This window comes from Lynx rufus, unplaced genomic scaffold (genome assembly GCF_022079265.1).
Source record: "Lynx rufus isolate CCGP_SWC_20201006 ecotype Redwood Valley unplaced genomic scaffold, mLynRuf1.p SCAF_10, whole genome shotgun sequence".
NCBI lineage: Eukaryota > Metazoa > Chordata > Mammalia > Carnivora > Felidae > Lynx > Lynx rufus.
The window spans coordinates 6,649,343-6,669,925 of NW_025814824.1; the positions used below are offsets into that span (position 1 = coordinate 6,649,343).

The 20,583-nt window shown below is 40.3% G+C and overlaps 1 long non-coding RNA gene across 1 annotated transcript; it reads right to left on the reverse strand.

The window, feature by feature from the left end:
- Positions 1–2,437: 2,437 nt before the first annotated feature.
- Positions 2,438–7,388, reverse strand: LOC124524919 (uncharacterized). Its single transcript, XR_006965347.1, has 4 exons — positions 7,267–7,388; positions 4,267–4,324; positions 2,700–2,789; positions 2,438–2,477 (listed from the first exon to the last, which is right to left on the reverse strand). It is a non-coding gene; the product is annotated as an uncharacterized LOC124524919 (long non-coding RNA).
- Positions 7,389–20,583: the final 13,195 nt, after the last annotated feature.

The following is a 20,583-nucleotide window of genomic DNA, read 5'->3' on the forward strand; positions in this document are numbered from 1 at the left end:
TAGTGGGTTATAAAATCAACCATAATCTTAAAATTTTAAGGAATTTGGGACACCTGGGTGGCTCAGTCGGTTGAACATCCGACTCTTGATTTTGGCTCAGGTCATGATCTCACAGTTTTGTGAATTTGAGCCCTACATCGGGCTCTGTGCTCCACAGTGTGGAGCCTGCTTGAGATTCTCTCTCTCTCTGCCCCTCCCCTGTTTGCATCCTGTCTCCCTCAAAATAAATAAATAAAACAAAAAAAAAACTTTAAGGAATTAAATAGAATAGTAGAACATAAATATATTTATAGTATCAATGCTATACTATTTATAGTATCAGAATAATAAGGAATAAAAATAAAGCTACTCACATGTAGTAAAAAGTACTTTTTTAAACGTTTACTTATTTATTTTCAGAGAGAGACAGAGAGAGAGCATGAGAGCAGGGGCGGGCAGAGAGAGAGGGAGTGAGAGAATCCCAAGCAGGCTTTGTGCTGTCAGCCCAGAGCCTGACACAGGGCTTGAACCCATAAGCCATGAGATCATGACCTGAGCTGAAATCAAGAGTCAGCACTTACCCAACTGAGCCACCCAGGCGCCCCAGTGAGAAGTACTTCTGATCAGTGTTTTGTTTTGGGTGTGGTGTGTGTGTGTGTGTGTGTGTGTGTGTGTGTTAGGTCACAATGTAAATAATATTCCTTATGGAGGATCATAGTAAAAAAAGTTTGAATAGCACTTGACTATGGTTCTCTACCTCAAACTGGAAGATTCTATTTAAGAGTTATGATACTTAATAGTAACTCAGGTCATGGCACAAATTCTTCTAAACGGACAGCCAGAATTACACATAGAATTGGGTGAGTCAATGCTAAATTTCCTCCTACTGAACTTTTAATAGAAAAAAAAAAAATCCTCGAGAAATAAGATGTCCACCAAAATGTAAACCCTATAGGAGCCGGATCTATGATCTAACTTCTTTTTCTTTTTCTTTTTCTTAATGTTTATTTTTGAGAAAGAGAGAGACAAAGCATGAGTGGCAGAGGGGCAGAGAGAGAAGGAGACAGAGACTCTGAAGCAGGCTCCAGGCCTTTGGGACTCAAACCCACAAACCATGAGATGAGATCATGACCTGGGCTGAAGTCGGATGCTTAACCTACTGAGCCACCCAGACTCCCCCATGACCTACCTTCTTAACTGCTGTAACTTTAGTATCAGCAATATTGGTAACCATTTGAGATTTATTGAACAAAAAATACATATAAATCTGTAAATGAGTAAAGACGAATGAATTCAAATTAAGAAAAAAGAGTTATAATACTTAAGTCACACTCAAATTTGCAGACTGTAATTCTCTACAGTTGATTAGTGAACAGCTCATTGACAAAATTCAGCAGAAAAAAGGAGAGAAAGAGTCAAACGGAATCTAATGATGTTCAGTGTTTTCTTGATACCTGAAGGTCTTTCCCCAATAAGTAAGAAGTTAAACACAGTCTGATCGTGAAATAATGTTCTCCCTCTTTAACTCATGATTATTATCAGACTTTCACTGCTTTAACGTGTTCACAAAAGAGACATCTGTTCCTTTCTTCGCTCAATATGGTATGATTCCATGAGGGATACGAAGCCAGGGTAACAACACAATTAATCTCCTGATACTGGCTCTGCATGTCATGATTTGTCAATATTTAGGCAAACCCCTCATGGAACACTTGGTATATTCATCAGATTCCATTTGCTTCTCAGCTGCACTCCTCTTGTTCGATCCAATATGACAATTTAGTTTAAAAACATGACAATCTAGAGTCCTAAGTAAACGTTGCCACACCTACCCCTTGATCCATCCATCTCTTGATATAGCTGAGAATGTCCATTATCTGTACCAGATCAGACCTTGGCAGTCAATGTAGTGGAATGCCCCTGGAGTTCTCTAGGGTCTCCATAACAAAGCCCTAGTGCACTAATGGTCTCCACAAAGACAAAGATCCCTCCCCAGCACCAAGGAGATACAAGGTCTTGGGAATGAGAACTAACATGCTGTCTTCATAAAAGCCGCAGCTCCCCAAAACTCAAATCCAAATCCAGAATCCCCAGGGAGCTTTTCAAACACAGATTCCTAACCGCCTTATGTAGACAGTTACATTAAGTACATATTCTAATTTGGTAAGCCTGAGATAGGGCTTAGAAATCTGTATTTTTATTTTTTAAGGACAAACAGTATACATAAGGAAAAAGGTAAAAATCATACCTGTATGATTGAAAAGTTTTTACATAGTGAACATACCCAGCTAATTGATCAGATCAAGAAATAGAACATCTTGGGGCGCCTGGGTGGCGCAGTCGGTTAAGCGTCCGACTTCAGCCAGGTCACGATCTCGCGGTCCGTGAGTTCGAGCCCCGCGTCAGGCTCTGGGCTGATGGCTCAGAGCCTGGAGCCTGTTTCCGATTCTGTGTCTCCCTCTCTCTCTGCCCCTCGCCCGTTCATGCTCTGGCTCTCTCTGTCCCAAAAATAAATAAACGTTGAAAAAAAAATTAAAAAAAAAAAAAAGAAATAGAACATCTTGGCAGCATATCAGAATCCCTTTCATGTTCTTTTTCGAGACTCTGCCTCTTCTCCCCCCTCCCCACCGCCAAGGTTAGCCTGCATCTTGACTTCGAACAGCACAGGTTGGTTTTGACTTTTTTCGAACTTGATACAAATGGAACTATACAATACTTACTTTTCTGTGTCTGGCTTTCTATGCTCAATATCCCGTTTGTTAAGTCTATGTTGTCACTATATTTGTGGCTTGCTCATTCTCACTGCTGTTCTGTGGATAGACATTGAGGTTATTTCCAATTAAGCGCTGTTGCAAACAGTGCTGCAATGAACATTCTTATACATGTCTTTTGGTGCACATCTATATGCATTTCTGTTGGATGCATATATAGGAAAGAAGGTGCTCACGGGTCAGAGACGAGTCCTATATTTAGCTTTAGTAGACACTGCCAAACAGGGTTTCAATATGATTGTGTCAAATTGGAATATTTTAAACTATTTCCCAGTTGATTTACTAGGTGTGGTAACCACTGAATGCATGAGCATTTGAAGGCAGCCACGATGTTGACCTCTTTCTACTGCCCCCAATGTACTGGACAGTACCTTACATACGGTAAGAGATCAGCAAATATTGATTTAAATTTGACTTAAATTGATTGAATTACATTTTCCCCAAGTATTAATCAATACATGAGGAACCACAAAGCTCTCACTTCACTTTATTTTCTGATCAGCTTTTCTTAGTTTTATAGAAGAGTATTCCTCTTAAATGAGACAGTAAAAGGAGATATGACCCCAACCAGAGTGGTCATCTGTTTTCCCTTCACAGAGTTTCCCCGCCACCCCCAACCAACAGAATTGAATTCCGTCAGATGCATCTAGAAAAAAACCCTTAGGGCTAATCTTGGCTCAACCACAGACACATTCTACTATGGATTGAATGTCTGTGTCCCCCATAAAATTCATATACTGAGCCTTCACCCTCAGTGTGACTATATTTGGACAAGAGCCCTCTAAGGAAATAAATGTAAGGTTCTATGAGGTCATAAGAGTAGGGCCCTGACCTGATAAGGTTAGGGTCCTAAAAAAGAGCTTCCTCTTCACTGCCCACCCCACCACACACACACACACACAGGCACACAAAGAAAATGTCATGTGAGGACACAACGAGAAGGCAGCCAACAGCAACCTGAGGCGAGAACTCTCACCGGAGAATGAGCACGTGGGCACCCTGATCACAGACATCCTTCTCCAGGACTGGGAGAAAATAAATTTCTGCTGCTGTTTGAGCCACAGTTTGTGGTATTTTGTTATGGTGGCCCAAGCAGACTAATACATACTCCAATGCAATTTACCAAGCATTTAGTGAGCCTACTGGGTTGGAATGCCACCTTGATCTAGGTGTAGATCTAGGTGTTAATCTAGGTGTTTGTAACTAGGTTCCAAAAGAAAAATGGAAGTTAACTTTTGGAGGAATACTCTAGCAAACTATTGCAAAGCATCCACTCACTGATTTCTAGGGAAAAGGCCTTCTCATTTCTGCCTCCGTCCAGGAGCTGGACCCTTCACAGTTGGGTTTAAGTGGGTCCAACCAAAATCCACAAGTTCCAACCCAGAGTTGGCAACAGCAGTGGATGACGCAGGCGAGAGCTCCCCAAAAGAATGATTCTATACAGAAAAATCCGTGAGTGAGGACCAAACATGCTTATGTCTAAAATACTAAAGGGTGATTTCAAAACAATACTTACAGTACAATCCCCAATTTTTCTAAAAGTCCATTATCTGTGTATATCCATATACTCATACCTGTAAATAAGAAGAGAAAAAAAATGCCTGTATGGGGAAGCAGAGTCTCACCAGATACCAGTAAGACTGGAGATCAGTGGGGCACCTGGGTGACTCAGTCAGTTGAGTGTCTGACTTCAGCTCAGGTCATGGTCTTGTGGTTTGTGAGAGTTCCAGCCCCACACTGGGCTCCCTGCTGTCAGCGCAAAGCCCACTTCAGATCCTCTGTCCCCTCCCCACCTTGCACTTCTTAAAAACAAATAAACATTAAGAAAAAAAAAGACTGGAGATTACTTAAGCCTTTATGGAAGACAATTTGACAGATAGCTTTCACATTTTAAATGCATGTGCCCTTTGACCCAGTAATTCTAATTCTTGGATTCTTCTTACAGATGTATGAGCATAGAAGCCCAACCTCAAATGTACAATGATGTTTATTGCAGTACTGCTGTTAATGATAATAATAATAATAATAATAATAATAATAAAAGAATCTAAATGCTATCAATAATGGAATGGTGAAAATAAATCATGATATACAGTGGAAAACTGCACAGGCTTTAGTGAGAATGCAGAAGGTAGTTCTCTGTATGTACTAATGTGAAAAGCTGCCTATGGTGTATTATAAACGAAAAAAGCAAGTCACAGATCAATATTTATAGTATGATCCCATCTGTATAGACAAACTTCCTGTATATGACTCTGTGTGGGAAAAAGCACAGGCTATAAGTCTGGAAGAACAGTGCTGGTTATGGTAACCTTTGGAGAGAACAGTGGGGTAAGGGGTAAAGGGTGTGTATGAGTTTGCTAGGGCTGCCCTAAAAAAATACCACAGGCTGGTGGCTTGACCAACCGTAATGCATTTTCTCAGTTTTGGAGGCGAGAAGTCCAAGATCAAGGTGTCCACAGGTTTCTTCTGAGGTCTCTTTCCTTGGCTTGCTGATAGCTACCTTCTTGCCGTGTCCTCATGAGGCTTCTTCTCTGTGTATGTCCCCCTGGTGTCTCTCTGTGTGTCCAAATCTCCTCTTCTTCTAGAGATACCAGTTGGACTAGATTAGGGCCCATCCTAACAGCCTCATTTTAACTCAATCCCTTTTTTAAAGACCCTATGTCCACACAGTCACATTCAGAGGTACTGAGGATGAGGACTTCAACATCACGATTTTGAGAGAGACACAATTTAGCCCATAATTGTGTGAGTTCCACATTTCGTCTATCTTGTCTCCATTGTTTAATGATGAGCATATATTTCTGCTGTAATTTTTTATAAATAGGAAAAATTGACTGGAAGACAAATGTTAACAGCAAAATATTAATAGGATTTATCTCTAAGGACTATAGGTGATCTTTATTTCCCCCCCCCCATGGTTTTTAACATTTCTCTCTAATGCTCTTGGATGAACATGTATTACTTTTTAATTAGGAAGCAGAATAAGTGTTATATTTTAATGAAATAAATAAGCCTAACAGCTTCCCCCTTCCAAAGCCTGGGAATTAGACTTGCTCAGAGAAAGTAACCACCTTTGGAAGTGGCTAGTGGAATTTCACAACTTACAGTGACGCTTTGGTCACGATAAGCTATTTGAAACATGCGATCATTCAGGGATGGCGTGTGATTCCTAGGTTGTGCACACCGGCATACCTTCTCTCAATTTTCTCGGTTCCAGAAGCAAAGTGTATCTAGTCTTCAATTAGTAGCCTTTTCAGGCAATTATTCAAATTACAGATTTTCCAAATGAGTAGTACATTATGCCGAAGGTGGAAATTGCACACTTTTTCTTAAATTTACTAAATTTGATTCTTAATCCCAACTCTGATAATGTCCTATTTTTTTTTCCAAGAGATGTACAACATAGTAATGAAATAATCCCATCACACTGTGAGATTACCTGCAGAGGAATATGTAAAGAATGAGAAAATAAATAGTTGTGACTCCCCTACTACCTGCTTTGCCTCAGGGTTTAAACCCCTGTCAGAAAGGCCCATGGGATGTGCTGACTTCTGAGTTCAGCAACTTTTCCTCGGAGTTACGGGAGCAATGTACTGTCAGGTGATGGGTGCAGCAGTCTCTCTCTCAGGGAGCTCCCGTCTACGTGCCCAGGCTTTGAGCAGAATCTCCTAACAAGGAAATTGCTGTATGTTTCCCATGTGGTTATTTGAAGGATGAAGCAATGATGTCTTCCAAAGTAGCATCTTCTTTTTTTCTCCTTTTTCCCTTAGAAGCTGCCTCTAGTGCTGGTAAGAGTGGATTTCCCAGAGATGGAAAACAATCTAAAATAACAAGTAACTGGAAATTTTGAAATTTGTCTTTTTTGTGGTCAGGAATACTGAAAGTTTTCACCCCATGGGGGAGCCACTCAGAATTCCTGACTATTCATTCATCCACTGGAATGTAGCAGACTTGGAAATTCCCAACCTCTCATCTTGTCAGAGATCCATTTCGTCAATAGACCAAGTCTTGTCAGCCACAGCAGTTCACGTCTACCCATGCCTTTAGAAATGGGCAGGTCTCTTTTCCCTTCACATTTTTAGTTGTGGTAAGTCAGAACAAACGTTTTGGAGAATGACTGTGAATGGAAGATGAAGGAATGAATGGCTTCCAGAATTACATCACCAAATACGATGTTCCACAAACTCTTTGGCAATAGCAACACTGCATTTACAAATATTTCCTTCCTGTAAAACTAAGCTAAAAGTTGGCTTCCATTAGCAATTTCCTAAAGGCCTATTCCAGTTCTAACCCAACTCTATCCCAACTCTATCCAAGCTGCGAAAATTAACCATGTTTATCTACCTGCTGGGTAAAGAGTGGGAGAGAAAGAAAAATGGCGGGTGGTCAAGTGATGAAGACCTACTTTTGTTCATTCTCTTTCATCTTTCACGTGTAGAATCTATGACACTTTGTCCCTAGAGAATAAGAAGTAGGCTCTTGGCTGACTTCTTTGGCAAGACTGGGAAGGTACCTTGTGCTGCACGATTAGCTGAGGGGGTTCCATGCAACTGAGCGGCACAGTTTAAACGAAAGAAGACAAGGGCGCCAGGTGGCTCAGTTGGTTAAGCGTCTCACTCTTCGTCTTGGCTCAGGTCATGATCTTGTGGTTTGTGAGATCAAGCTGTGCAGCAGGCTCTTTGCTGTCGGTGTCAGGCCTGCTAGGGATTCTCTCTCCCTCTCTCTCTCTCTGAAAATAAATAAACATGAAAAAAATTAAAAATAAACGAAAGAAGACAGAGTGAGAAAGGAGAGAGGAGGCTGCGGGGGAGGCATGGACTGGACGCTGGCTACTCTTCCTTGTCCCACCCTGGCAAGCAGTGACGTGAGGCCCTAAGTAGTTCTTTCCAGTTGACCGAGCACTCACACACGCAAGAACTCGTCTGGCTTTCACAGCACCCTGTGTTGAAGAAATGGCCGGTATATACAGTAAATACTATTTTGTAACATATCCCATTAGGTTTTCAGGCTTTGGAGTCCCACATTTGGGCCTCAGATCTTAGCTCAGTCACTTCCTGGCTGTGTGACCTTAAGTAAGGTAATTCACTTCCCTGTGCCCGGTTTTTCTCATTCATAAAAGGGTGATAGTAATCATACCTACTTCACAGGATTGAGGCGCAGGTTAAATGAGATAACACAAGTCCTCAGCACACAGTAATCCCTTAATAGAGGTTATCTATTATTTGAAATCAGTGTTTGCTTGTATGGTTTCTGTCTTAGGTATCATGCCGAGAAAGTTCTTTCCTTCCCTAAGATTATATATACACTCGTATTTCCTTTGATGATCTCATGTTTTACATTTAAGAATTTTTAAATTTTTATTTTATTGTGCTAAGAACATATAACATGAGATCTACCCTATTAACAAATTTTTAAGTGTAAATGTAGTATTCGTAACTATCGGTACAACGTTGTGCAGTAGATCTCTAGGATTTACTCATTTTGCTTAACTGAAACTTTATGCCCACAAATTAGCAACCCTCATGTTCCGCTCCCTCTTGCCCCTGGCAACTGCCATTTCACTCTTTGATTCTATGAGCGTGACTATTTTAGATACCTCATCTACATGGAATCATGAAGTATTTGCCCTTCTGTGACGGGCTTATTTCATTTAGCCTAACGGCCTCAAGGTTCCATGTAATAGTCATGTTTTACATTTAAATCTCTGAATTTATTTGGGCATATGGAATAAGGAAGGAATCTAACTTTACTTTTTGCCAAATGGTTATAGGGCATAATATTTTAAACAAAACCATGTAATACACAATTCACAGCAAAAGTAAGGACAAGGCAATTCTTTCATAATGAGATCAGATCGATTTTATCTTTTTAAAGATAATTTCTATATAGAGTGCTCTTTACAAAGGCTATGAAATTATTAGATTTTCTTAGTTCATCTTAGTTTCCATCATCAAAAAAGCCATATTTATGGATCTTCTCAAAATATTAGCAGAAGAATATTCCAACAGAGAATGGAAATAAAATGAGAAAATTATGACATGCTGGTGACATGAACTAATTCCCGTCTATGGCTGGCAGAAAGGAGCTGTAAAAAATTGATACTCCCAAACAAATAAATTAGAAATGGACAAGAAAGATGAGGCAAAAGGAAAATCAGAGTAAAGCATAAACAGGAAGCAGGAATGAAGCTAATCTAAAAATAACACAGTATTTTGTGCATTCATGATGAATGGGCCACAAATTATCTGTTTAAGTACAGGCTCAAAAAACATAATCTCAATCCCAAAATGTAAAGTATTTATTAAAAACAGAGAGAGAGAGAGGGGCACCTGGGTGGCTCAGTTGGTTAAGCATCTGACCTCAGCTCAGGTCATGATCTTCACGGTTCGTGAGTTCAAGCCCCATGTCGGGCTCTGTGCTGACAGCTCAGAGCCTGGAGCCTGCTTTGGATTCTGTGCCTCCCTTCTCTCTCTGCCCCTCCCCTGCTCATGCCCTGTCTCCCTCTCTCAAAAATAAATGACCATTAAGAAAACATTTTTTTTTAAAGAGCAGGCAATTTCTTAGAACATAATACACAGAGGTAGATATTTTGGTTGTCTTGCCAGAATCCATTCTCCCCTTCATTCTTCTTAACAGAACCTCAATTTTGTTCAGGTCTCTACCCCTTTGTCATGCAGCACTTGTAACTGAAGGAATCTGATCCCAGAGGAGAACTGATAAGCACAAGCCAACCAGTGATTGGCTCAGGAATGAGTACATGATTGCATTTCAGACACAAGGAGATGGTGGATGAAGACTTCTGGGAAATTTCTTTCTTGGCGTTGATAGAGGCCAATGAGAGGCCAGTGTCTCTTTCCTGCTAAATGTGAAAAGAAGCTGCAGGTGCTGCTGGCATCGGTCTTCAAACCATGAGGGAAACAAGACTGAGGACAGACCAAACATATGAGAAAAAAAGAACCAGATGGTTGAAAAGAAATGGATTGAAAACCCTGATCACACTCCACCTGAAGCCTATACTCCTCTAGACATCTACCCATAGAAGCTTCATTGCTTACCAGTTTGATCCTGGTGTCTGATATTTGCAATCCAAAATGTGTTGATACATACTCCCTCAAGTGTATGAAAAGATGCTCTTTTTAGGGGCACCTGGGTGGCTCAGTCAGTTGAGCTTAGGTCATGATCTTGTGATTTGTGAGTTCGAGCCCCACATCAGGCTCGCTGCTGTAAGCCTGTCAGCACAGAGCCCACTTAGGATCCTCTGTCCCCCTCTCTCTGTCCCTCCCCCACTTGCGCTCTCCTCAAAATAAATACATATTAAAAAGAAAGAAAGCATGTTATTTTTCCTAAACTAGTCCTCTAAATCAAATTGAGAGTGTATAACAACATGCCCTCTCCCATTCAACCATCCGTACCACAGATAACTCTTGAGCACATATTTATTATCTGCCAGCCTACTGTGCTAACTTCTGGGAATGGAATGATGTAATGGTGACATAGTAAGGGCTATAAAGACTAATTTCTACTGTGGGAAGGAGATCTAACCCATTCTGGGAGCAAGAGGCCTCCCTAGGGAGATCCATTTAAATAGACACATGAAGAATGAGGAGACATTTGCCAGGAGAAAGAAGATTGAGGGGGAAGGATATTCCAGGCAGAGGAGAGAGCATATGTCACACATACTGGGAGCAAAACGAGTCCAGTAGAGCTGGGGCTGAGATAACCAAGTGGAGAACAGGATGACATGAAGTTGAGAAACAGAAAGAGGTCTCCCAAGCCACATGAAGACTTTCGAGCCTTAGCCTTACAGTTATGGTATAACCTAAAAGAATTTTAAGCAGGAGTGATGTAATGTACTTGCACTATGGGGCCCCTGGGTGGCTCAGTGGGTTAAGCCTCCGACTCTTGATCTCAGCTTGGGTCTTGATCTCAGGGTCGTGAGTTCAAGCCCTGTGTTGGGCTCCGCACTGGGCGTGAAGCCTGTTTGAAACAAAGCAAAACAAAACAAGTATGACAAGAGGTGGACAGTGGATTGAAAAGGGGCAGTGGCAGATGCTAGAAGCCATGTTAGGAAGCACAAACAGTAGTCAAGGTGACAGACGATGATGGCTGGGAACAGATCAGCAGCTATGATGGAAAAAGAAGTACACTGACAGGAGAAATGTATAGGAAATGTAACCTATGATATTTTCTGATAATTTAGATATGAAGGATAAGGAAAAGAGAGGAGTAGAGAATGAACCCCAGGTTTATGCTTCTACAACTCAGTCAAAGACAGTGCCATTGGATGGAACCACTAGGCTTGAAGGGAATAAGCGATAATGAGTTCAGTGTGGAGTCTGTTTTGTTCAATACTTTGTTAAGGAAATGTTCAAATATACAGAAAAGTTGAAAGAAGTGCACATGTTACACTCATATATCCACCACCCAGCTCCTCTAGTCAATGTTTTGTTATGTTTTCTTTACAACATCACATATCAATCCATCTCATCTTTTGATACATTGCAATGTAAATTGCAGAAATCAGCACTTTTAACCTTAATCCCTTCAGCATGCATACTATCAATAAAATATTTGTTTACGGCTCTTGATTTCTTTTTTTTAAAGACAGACTTCCGTGTGCAGCACCTCATTTGGATGTGTCTGGAGTCTCAGAAACTTGACTACCCTACATTCTCCTATAAACGGACCTGGAGAGTTTACTGGGAGGTTCTAGCGGGGGATCGCAGCTACCCGCATACCCTTGACCCAAGAATGGTGCTTCTCTATTGAGGAAGGTCATCCTCTTCGACCCAGTGTACAGCTTTGAGAGGGACACACACGGAGCGGTGAGGGAGGAGGAGGACACCTACCTAGCCAGCCACATCAGCTGAATCAACCCTGGCAATCAATGGGGTGACAGATGTTGCAGCCAGAGAGCTCTCACATCCTATGGCTCTTTTTGAGGCAAATTTACATGAAGTAAAATGCCCATATCTAAGTGTACAATTTGATGAGTTTGGTAAATACACACCTGTGTAACCTAAACCCTTATTGTGATACAGAACACTACCACCACTATGGAAAGTTATTTTATGCAACTTCCCAACAGTTTCACCCCCCAATACTCCAGAGGCAACCACCGTTCTGATTAGTGTTCACTACGGATTAATTTTTCACCTGTTCTAAAATTTCATTAAAATTCAAAGCACAGTATTTAATCTCTTGTGTTTGGCTTCCTTCACTCAGTATAATGTTCTTGTGATTCATCCATGTTGGTACATGGATCAGTAGCTCATTCCTTTTTGTTGCTGAGTAACATTCCAATTGTACGAATATTGCTATTAATTTTGTTTGCCCTCTCTGTCTAACGTAACTCTTGTCCTCTATTCTTGCCCTCTTTATGTTAATTGGATGGTTTTTAGAATTCCATTATAATTCACCTAATGGCTTCTTTCATATACCTCTTTGTATCATTTCCTTAGTGATTGCCCTAGAAATTAAATAGACATCTTAAACATCTCTTAACTCTATTTAGATTTAATATAGTATTATTTTATGTAAAATGTGTGAATCTTATACCTCTTAATGTCCACTCACCTCCTTTGTCTTTGATGTTATAGCTGTCATTTGTATTCATCTGTGTTGACAATTTTTTTTTCTTTCAACATTTCAAGAACATCATTGGCCTCCGTGATTTCTGATGATGTGTCCACGGTTATTGGAATCTTTGTTCCTCTATATGTAATGTATCATTTTCTTCTGAAGGCTTTCAATATTTTCTCTTTATCTTTGGTTTTTAAAGTTTGACTGTGATATGGCTAGACATGATTTTATTTGTATTTACCCTGACTGGGGTTCTTCTTGAATCTCTAAATATGTCCTTTAGCAAATTTAGGGACATTTTTGCTATTTATTTCTTTACATAAATTTTAGGCCCCATTTTCTCTTTATTCTCCTCCTGGGGCTCCAATTACATATGTCAGACCTTTTGATATTGTTCCACAGGTACCTGTGACTAACTCACTTTAAAAATATTTTTCCTTTCTTTTCTTCAAATTGGATAGTTTTGATTGCTGTATCTTCAAATTAACAGAGTGTTCAGCCATTTCTATTCTGCTGTTAAAATCTCCAATACATTTTAATTTAAGATACTGTATGTTTTAGTTCTAGAAGTTCTATTTTGTTTTACTTCACAACTTCTTATTTCTACTGAGATTTTCTGTGTTCTATAATGAGAATGTTTTCATTTGTCTCCATGAGTTACTATAATAGTTATAATACCTATTTAAAAATATTTATCTGCTAAATCCAACATCTGAGTCATTTTAAGGTTGATGTCCATTGTTTCTCTTTTTTTCTTAGTATAGAATCACATTTTCCTATTTCTTTGTAAGTCTAGAAATTTTGGATTTTATGTGGACACTATGAACCTTGCAGAGGCTCTAGATTCTGTTATATTCCTCTGAAGAGTGTTGATCTTTTTTGTTTTATCAGGCAATTAACTTAGCTGAGCTCCATGTCTAAAGAGTGCCTTTCCTTCAATGGACAATAGCTGAAATCTCTCTTCAATACTTCTAGCCTCAGCTAGTCTTCTTGGAGTCTATCTCAAGTGAGGATGTCAAGAAGGTATTTAGTTGAATACATGGATTTGGAGCTCAGGAGCAAGATTTGGACTGGAGATGAAACACTGAGAGGAATAAACATATAGATGGTAGATGAAGCCAAAGGCTACCATAACACAAACTGGGTAACTTAAACCACGGAAACTTATTTTCTCACAATTCTGGTGGCTAGAAGCCCTAGACCAAGGTGTTGATCACGTTGGTTTCTTCTGACATCTGTCTCCTTGTCTTATAGGTGGCCATCTGTGTCAAAATTTCCTCTTCTTATAAGGACACTAGTCAGATTAGGGCCCACCTTAATGGCTTCATTTTAACTTAATTACCTTTTTAAAGACCTTATCTCCAAATACAGTCACATGATCATGCACTGGAGGTTAGAATTTCAACATAGGAATTTGGGAGGGGACACAATTCAGGCCAAACGGAGTATATTAACAAAGGTCAAGGAACTGCAACATTTGAAGTTCAGGAAGTGGAAAAAGACAGCAAAAGAGACTTGAAAATTTTTGCCAAGAGAGAAGGAAAGTAATCAGGAGAGTATCCCAGGTGCCAAGGGAAGAAACAATTTCCAGGAGGGCACGGTCAACATCAACCACTGCTATGAAGTTAAACTTGACAGGGACTAAAAGCCATCCGATGGGTTTAGTGGAAGACAAATCACGGGTGACGTTGGTGAGAACTGTTGCAATGGCATGGTAAGAAGTCTGATTAAAATACATTGAGGGTGAACAAGAGAGGAGCCTGGGTGGCTTGGCTGGGTGAGCATTCGACTTCGGCTCAGGTCATAATCTCACAGTTTGTCAGTTCAAGCCCCTCTCTGCTGTCAGTGCAAAGCTTGCTTTGGATCCTCTGTCTCCCTCTCTCTCTGCTCCTCCCCCACTCATGCTATCTCTCCATCTCTCTCAAAAATAAACATTTAAAAATAAAATAAAATACATTGAGTAGTGAACAAGAGAGGAGCAAACAAAGGCATCTAACTTTCCCAGGGTTAAAAACTGACAGGAGAAATAAGAAACATGTTGGGCTTCATTGTGGCATTTACTGCAGATTGGCTCATTAAACCCCCACTCCAACTTCCTTTCTGCTTCCTTTACTGTACTACATTTACGAATTCATTGCATCAATATTCACTGAGTGCCTAATAAAGAGCGTGGAGTACATCTATGAACAAAACAAATACCCCTGCTCTCAGGGACCTTACATTCTTGTGGAGAGAGACTAGAAGCATTAAACACAATAATAATAAATATACTGTAATTAAACACAAATGATTAACTATAATATACATAGTATATTAGAAGGTATAAGCACTGTAAAAAAAAAAGTGATCAGACTAAGGGGAATGGGAATTTCAGGGGATGGTGAGGGGAGAAAAGTTGCAGTATTAAATACAAATAATGGGAGATACATTTAATGGAAAATGTGCATGATTTCTATACTTAGAACCAACTTAGAAATTTTAAAAGAGCAAATGCATGGAGAAATATACCATTGTGTGGGTTTTTTCCATACCAACAACAAATTCTGCAACTCTTTACATAACAACTGGGTGTCCAGTGATTCAATACAATTCTGACACTAAATTTACAGAGTTAGCATTAGACCCCACTGCTTAATGGCTCAGTCTGCTCCCATCTCAGACACTAATCAAAGTCCCCGGGCTCCCATACCTATGACTGATTTGCCACAAATTGGTAGTTCCCACAGGTTTGTTATTTTGCTAGAATGGCTCACAGAACTCAGGAAGTCACTTTTCTTATTATCACTGGTTTATTATAAAGGACACAAATGGCCAATCAGATGAAGAAGTACATAGGTCACAGTCCAGAAGGGTCCTGAGTAAAGGAACCTCTGTCCCCAGGGAGTTGGGAGTAAGGCACACTCTGGGTACATAGATGTGTTCACTAATCTGAAAGCTCTCCAAACCCCATAGTTTAGAGGTTTATATGGAGATTTCAATACATAGGCATGACTGATTAAATCATAGGCCATTGGTGATTAACTCAGTCTCCAGCCCCTCTCCCTTCCCGGGATGTCCGTTAGACACGGCGGGCAGATGTCCAGGAGACATGGTGTGGGTAGGTGGAGAAGGAAATTTGCAACCCTCTAATCATGACATGGTCTTTCTGGCAGCTTATCCCCATTCTGAAGTGTTCTGGTGGCCCCCAGCCACATATCATTTCATTAGCATACAAAAAGATACTTTTGCATAAGTTCTTGTGACAGGAACCAGAGTGAAGACCAAAATCATATCACAATATCAAAATCATGTTCATGGATTGGAAAACTCAACATTGTTAAGGCATCAGTCCTCCACCAAACTGGTCAACAGATTGAGGGCAATCAGAACAAAAATCCTGGGGAGCCTGGGTGGCTCAGTCAGTTAAGCTTCTGACTTCTTGATTTCTGCTCTGGTCATGATCTCGCAGTTTGTGGCATTGAGCCCCGCGTTGGGCTCTATACTGACAGTGCAGAGTCTGCTTGGATTCTCTCTCCATCTCTTTTACTGTGCCTGCCTCTCTCTCTCTCTCTCTCTCTCTCTCTCAAAATAAATAAATCTGTACCCTACAACCCAGCAATTGCACTACTAGGCATTTATCCACAGGATACAGGTGTGCTGTTTCAAAGGAACACACGTACCCCCATGTTTATAGCAGCACTATCAACAATAGCCAGAGTATGGAAAGAGCCCAAATGTCCATCGATGGATGAATGGATAAAGAAGATGTATATGTATATATGTATACACACACACACACACACACACACACACACAATGGAGTATTACTCGGTAATCAAAAAGAAAGAAATCTTGCCATTTGCAACTACATGGATGGAACTGGAAGGTATTATGCTAAGTGAAATTAGTCAGTCAGAGAAAGACAAAAATCATATGACTTCACTCATACGAGGACTTTAAGAGACAAAACAGATGAACATAAGGGAAGGGAAACAAAAATAATATAAAAACAGGGAGGGGGACAAAACAGAAGAGACTCATAAATATAGAGAGCAACCTGAGGGTTGCTGGAGGTGTTGTGGGAGGGGGGATGGACTAAATGGGTAAGGGGCACTAAGGGATCTACTCCTGAAATCATTGTCGCACTATATGCTAATTTGGATGTAAATTTAAAAAAATAAAATTTTTTAAAAAATTATAAATAAATAAATCAGAAAAATAAATAAATCTCTCAAAATAAATAATCCTAACAGACTAATTTTTCTAGAAATTGACAATCTAATTTTAAAATTTATATGCAAATGAAAGTTGTACAATAGCCAAGATGATCTTGAAAAAAAAAGTAAAATGAATTGGAAGATATCAAGTACTTAATTTTAAAATTTATTCTAAAGCAAGGGAAACATTTCCCTTATGTGCACCTGAGACCTGACATCTGTTCCCCACACAAAGGTATTTTTTGTGCAGTAAGAGAACATCATAGAGATAACCTAAGTAAATCAAAACCTTCCCAAAGATGCAAGTTGTGATGTTATCACATCATCCACAGTAGAGAACACAGCCAAAGCAACAAAAAGTTCTTGGTCTCAGAAGAAAATTACTGGCCTACTGTAGATTTATTTTCAATTCTGTTTACCTTAATCCAATTTTTCTCAAAGTGTATCCCTTGGTAATGATGTTTCACAAAAAGAAAAAGAGGGAAGAAAGAAGGGAAGGAAGGAGGAAGGGAGGGAGGAAGAAGGGATAGAGGGAATTCTTTTATTTTTTTAATTTACGTCCAAGTTAGTTAGCATATAGTGCAACAATGATTTCAGGAGTAGATCCCTTAGTGCCCCTTACCCATTTAGCCCATCCCCCCTCCCACAACCCCTCCAGCAACCCTCAGTTTATTCTCCATATTTATGAGTCTCTTCTGTTTTGTCCCCCTCCCTGGTTTTATTTTATTTTTGCTTCCCTTCCCTTATGTTCATCTGTTTTGTCTCTTAAAGTCCTCGTATGAGTGAAGTCATAGATTTTTGTCTTTCTCTGACTAATTTCACTTAGCATAATACCCTCCAGTTCCATCCATGTAGTTGCAAATGGCAAGATTTCATTCTTTTTGATTGCCGAGTAATACTCCATTGTATATATATATACCACATCTTCTTTATCCATTCATCCATTGAGGGACATTAGGGCTCTTTCCCCACTCTGGCTATTGTTGATAGTGCTGCTATAAACATGGGGGTACATGTGTCCCTTCGAAACAGCATACCTGTATCCCATGGATAAATGCCTAGTAGTGCAATTTCTGAGTCGTAGGGTGGTTCTATTTTTAACTTTTTGAGGAAGCTCCATACTGTTTTCCAGAGTGGCTGCACCAGTTTGCATTCCCACCAGCAGTGCAAAAGGGTTCCTCTCTCTCTGCATCCTCGCCAACATCTGTTGTTGCCTGAATTGTTTATGTTAGCCATTCTGACAGGGGTGAGGTGGTATCTCTTTGTGGTTTTGATTTGTATGGGAAGAAGGGAATTCTTAACCCAACAAATTTGTGGCAATAAATCAAAATTTGTTGGCCTCAGGACTTCTCAGAACCTTTAATATGCTAATGTGCACTGTAAGTCTCCAAGATGGCAAAGAGTAGAACTTTATGTTTGCAACCCTTTTAAAAATTCACCAGTGTTCAATGGAACAACATATTTTGTGAAATGCTATCTCAGGCCAATGGCAAAATGCTACAAATATAAATTTATCATTTTTTTCTGACTCGAGAATGAAGAGCTAATCTTTAGGCTTATGAAGGCACACTTTATATTTTAGTGATATGAAGCATCTACTTTTTAACAAACAACAACAACAACAAAAGCCATAGGCTGAGCAGCTAGGAGATGTGCTTTCTTCTAAATATCTGTGTGAAGTTGGGCTAGTATCATGTTAATCCTCTCTAATCCAATTTCTTTCCTACAGCTGTAAAAGCAGAAATCCCCTAGTCACAGAGTTCTTTGTGTTGGCCAAATATAAATGTATTTGAATGACATAGAATTAAAGAGAATACAAATGTTAGGATGGAAATCCCCAGACTGTCTGGTTAGAAATTCCCTGCAAATGTCCTGGTTCTTATTCTTTGAGTACTGATCACATTATGACCTTGGGCTTGGTTCCAGTGCCCTACAGACAGAATGAGCCCAAAAGTGCACGTTGCTGGGTAAAGCCACTAGAGATGGGACAAGTCCCCAAAAACAAAGAAGCGTCCACTTTGTGGGCCTTCCCACCCACAGCTGGCACTGGCTCAAATGTTCCCTCCTCAAACAGGCTGATGGGAATAGTTGTGGGCGAAAAGAAGCAAGGAAGGATCTTTAAAGAATCTACAATGATGAGTCAGTCGGTTAAGCATCTGACTTTGGCTCAGGTCATGATCTCATGGTTCATGGGTTCATCGGGCTCTGTGCTGACAGCTCAGAGCCTGGAGCCTCCTTTGGATTCTGTGTCTCCGTCTCTCTCTGCCCCTTCCCTGTTCATAATCTGTTTCTGTCTCTCTCCCAAAAATGAATAAACATTAGGGGCACCTGGGCGGCTTAGTTGGTGAAGTGTCTGACTTCGGCTCAGGTCATGATCTTGCAGTTTTTGAGTTCAAGCCCCATGTCGGGCTCTGTGATGACAGCTCAGAGCCTGGAGCCTGCTTCAGATTCTGTGTCTCCCTCTCTCTCTCTCTCTCTCTCTTTCTTTCTCTGCCCCTCTCCTACTCACACTTTGTCTCTCCCTCTCTCAAAAATAAACTTTCAAAACAATGAATAAACATTTTTTAATTAAAAAAAAAAAAGAATCTACAGTTATAACCCCCTCCCCCCAATCCAGATGATTAGCCCTAGAGGGAAAATTTGAAAAAAGACCTTAGAGTTGGTGACAGTCCATGCTCCGAAGTATCTTTCAACATATATTGTTTTCTTCTTCTCTTGATAGAGTGAATTCCATGAATTAAACATTCATTTAACATACGTTCATTTTAGAAAATTGGAAATCTCTCTAGTAAGGCTAATCAGCTATTTAACCTTCGTCTGGAGTGTGACTTTACTCAATCAGGACACTTTTCTCTTAACAGCTGAAATTATTTGCACACAGAATAGGATCATGATGGGCAGTACAGGGAGGGTAAGACCCTTGGGGGAGGACTGCAGTCACTGGAGGAGGACATGGCAAAGAACATGTATGTGACTCATAAAATCACAGAGAAATACAAAAGTGGAAGGTGTAAAAAAGGAAGATGTTAAAGACAAACTATCTAATTCCAAATGGCTCCTAAGGCCTATCCTCCTTCCTTTTCTTCTTCCTCCCTCCTTTATCGTATGCTGTCCTCCTCAAGGGAATGAGGAAAGCTGGGACTAAGGTTAGGCTAGATTGTGGATGAACTTCGTTTTTACAAGCTAGTCTGACAAGCTAAAAAACACCTCCTATTATGATGGCCAACACATTCCAAATTCCAAAGGGCCTCCTTACAAGAGAAATCTCTTGGGACATAATCTGTTCATGAGCTGGGAACTTGCAGTAGCATCAATCAAAACATATTTACTAGGCGCCTACTACGTGCAGGCCTTGCTAGGTGTTGAAGATGCAACAGAGACTAAGAGCCATCGTCTCTGTTCTCACAAAGCTTAATGATCATATTCGTATTTCAAAGGTCACTCAGAAGTGCAGAAAGTGGGTTGGAGGGAAACAAGACTGGAGCCAGAAGACCAGCTGGGAGGCCCCTTCAGAAATGCAAGGAAGGGGTTGGTCCTCAATCTTCATTTCTGAGTGGAAGGGAATTTGCAAGACAATCATCTTGTGTATTTTCAGCACATCTTATACATTTTTAAAAGAAATGTGGTTATTATTTTTTTAAATTTTTTTCACATTTATTTTTGAGAGACAGAGAGAGACAAAGCATGAGCAAGGCGGTGGGGCAGAGAGAGAGGGAGACACAGAATCTGAAGCAGGCTCCAGGCTTTGAGCTGTCAGCACAGAGCCCAACTTGGGGCTCGAACCCACAAACAGCAAGATCATGACCTGAGCCAAAGTCGGATGCTTAACCAACTGAGCCATCCAGGCACCCCTGGAACTTGTATTTTGGTTAGTGGAACAATAGGCACTCTGCACCGCTAGGATTACAATGAATAATTGGTTTGGTTTGAATAGTCTACACCAACACCTGTTGGTCTTTGGCCAAAGACTGCTCCCTCTACAGTGGGAGGGACCACAGAAAGCCCTCAGGCAGATCATTAGGTGCTAGCAGTTGGAGGTTACGTCCTATAAC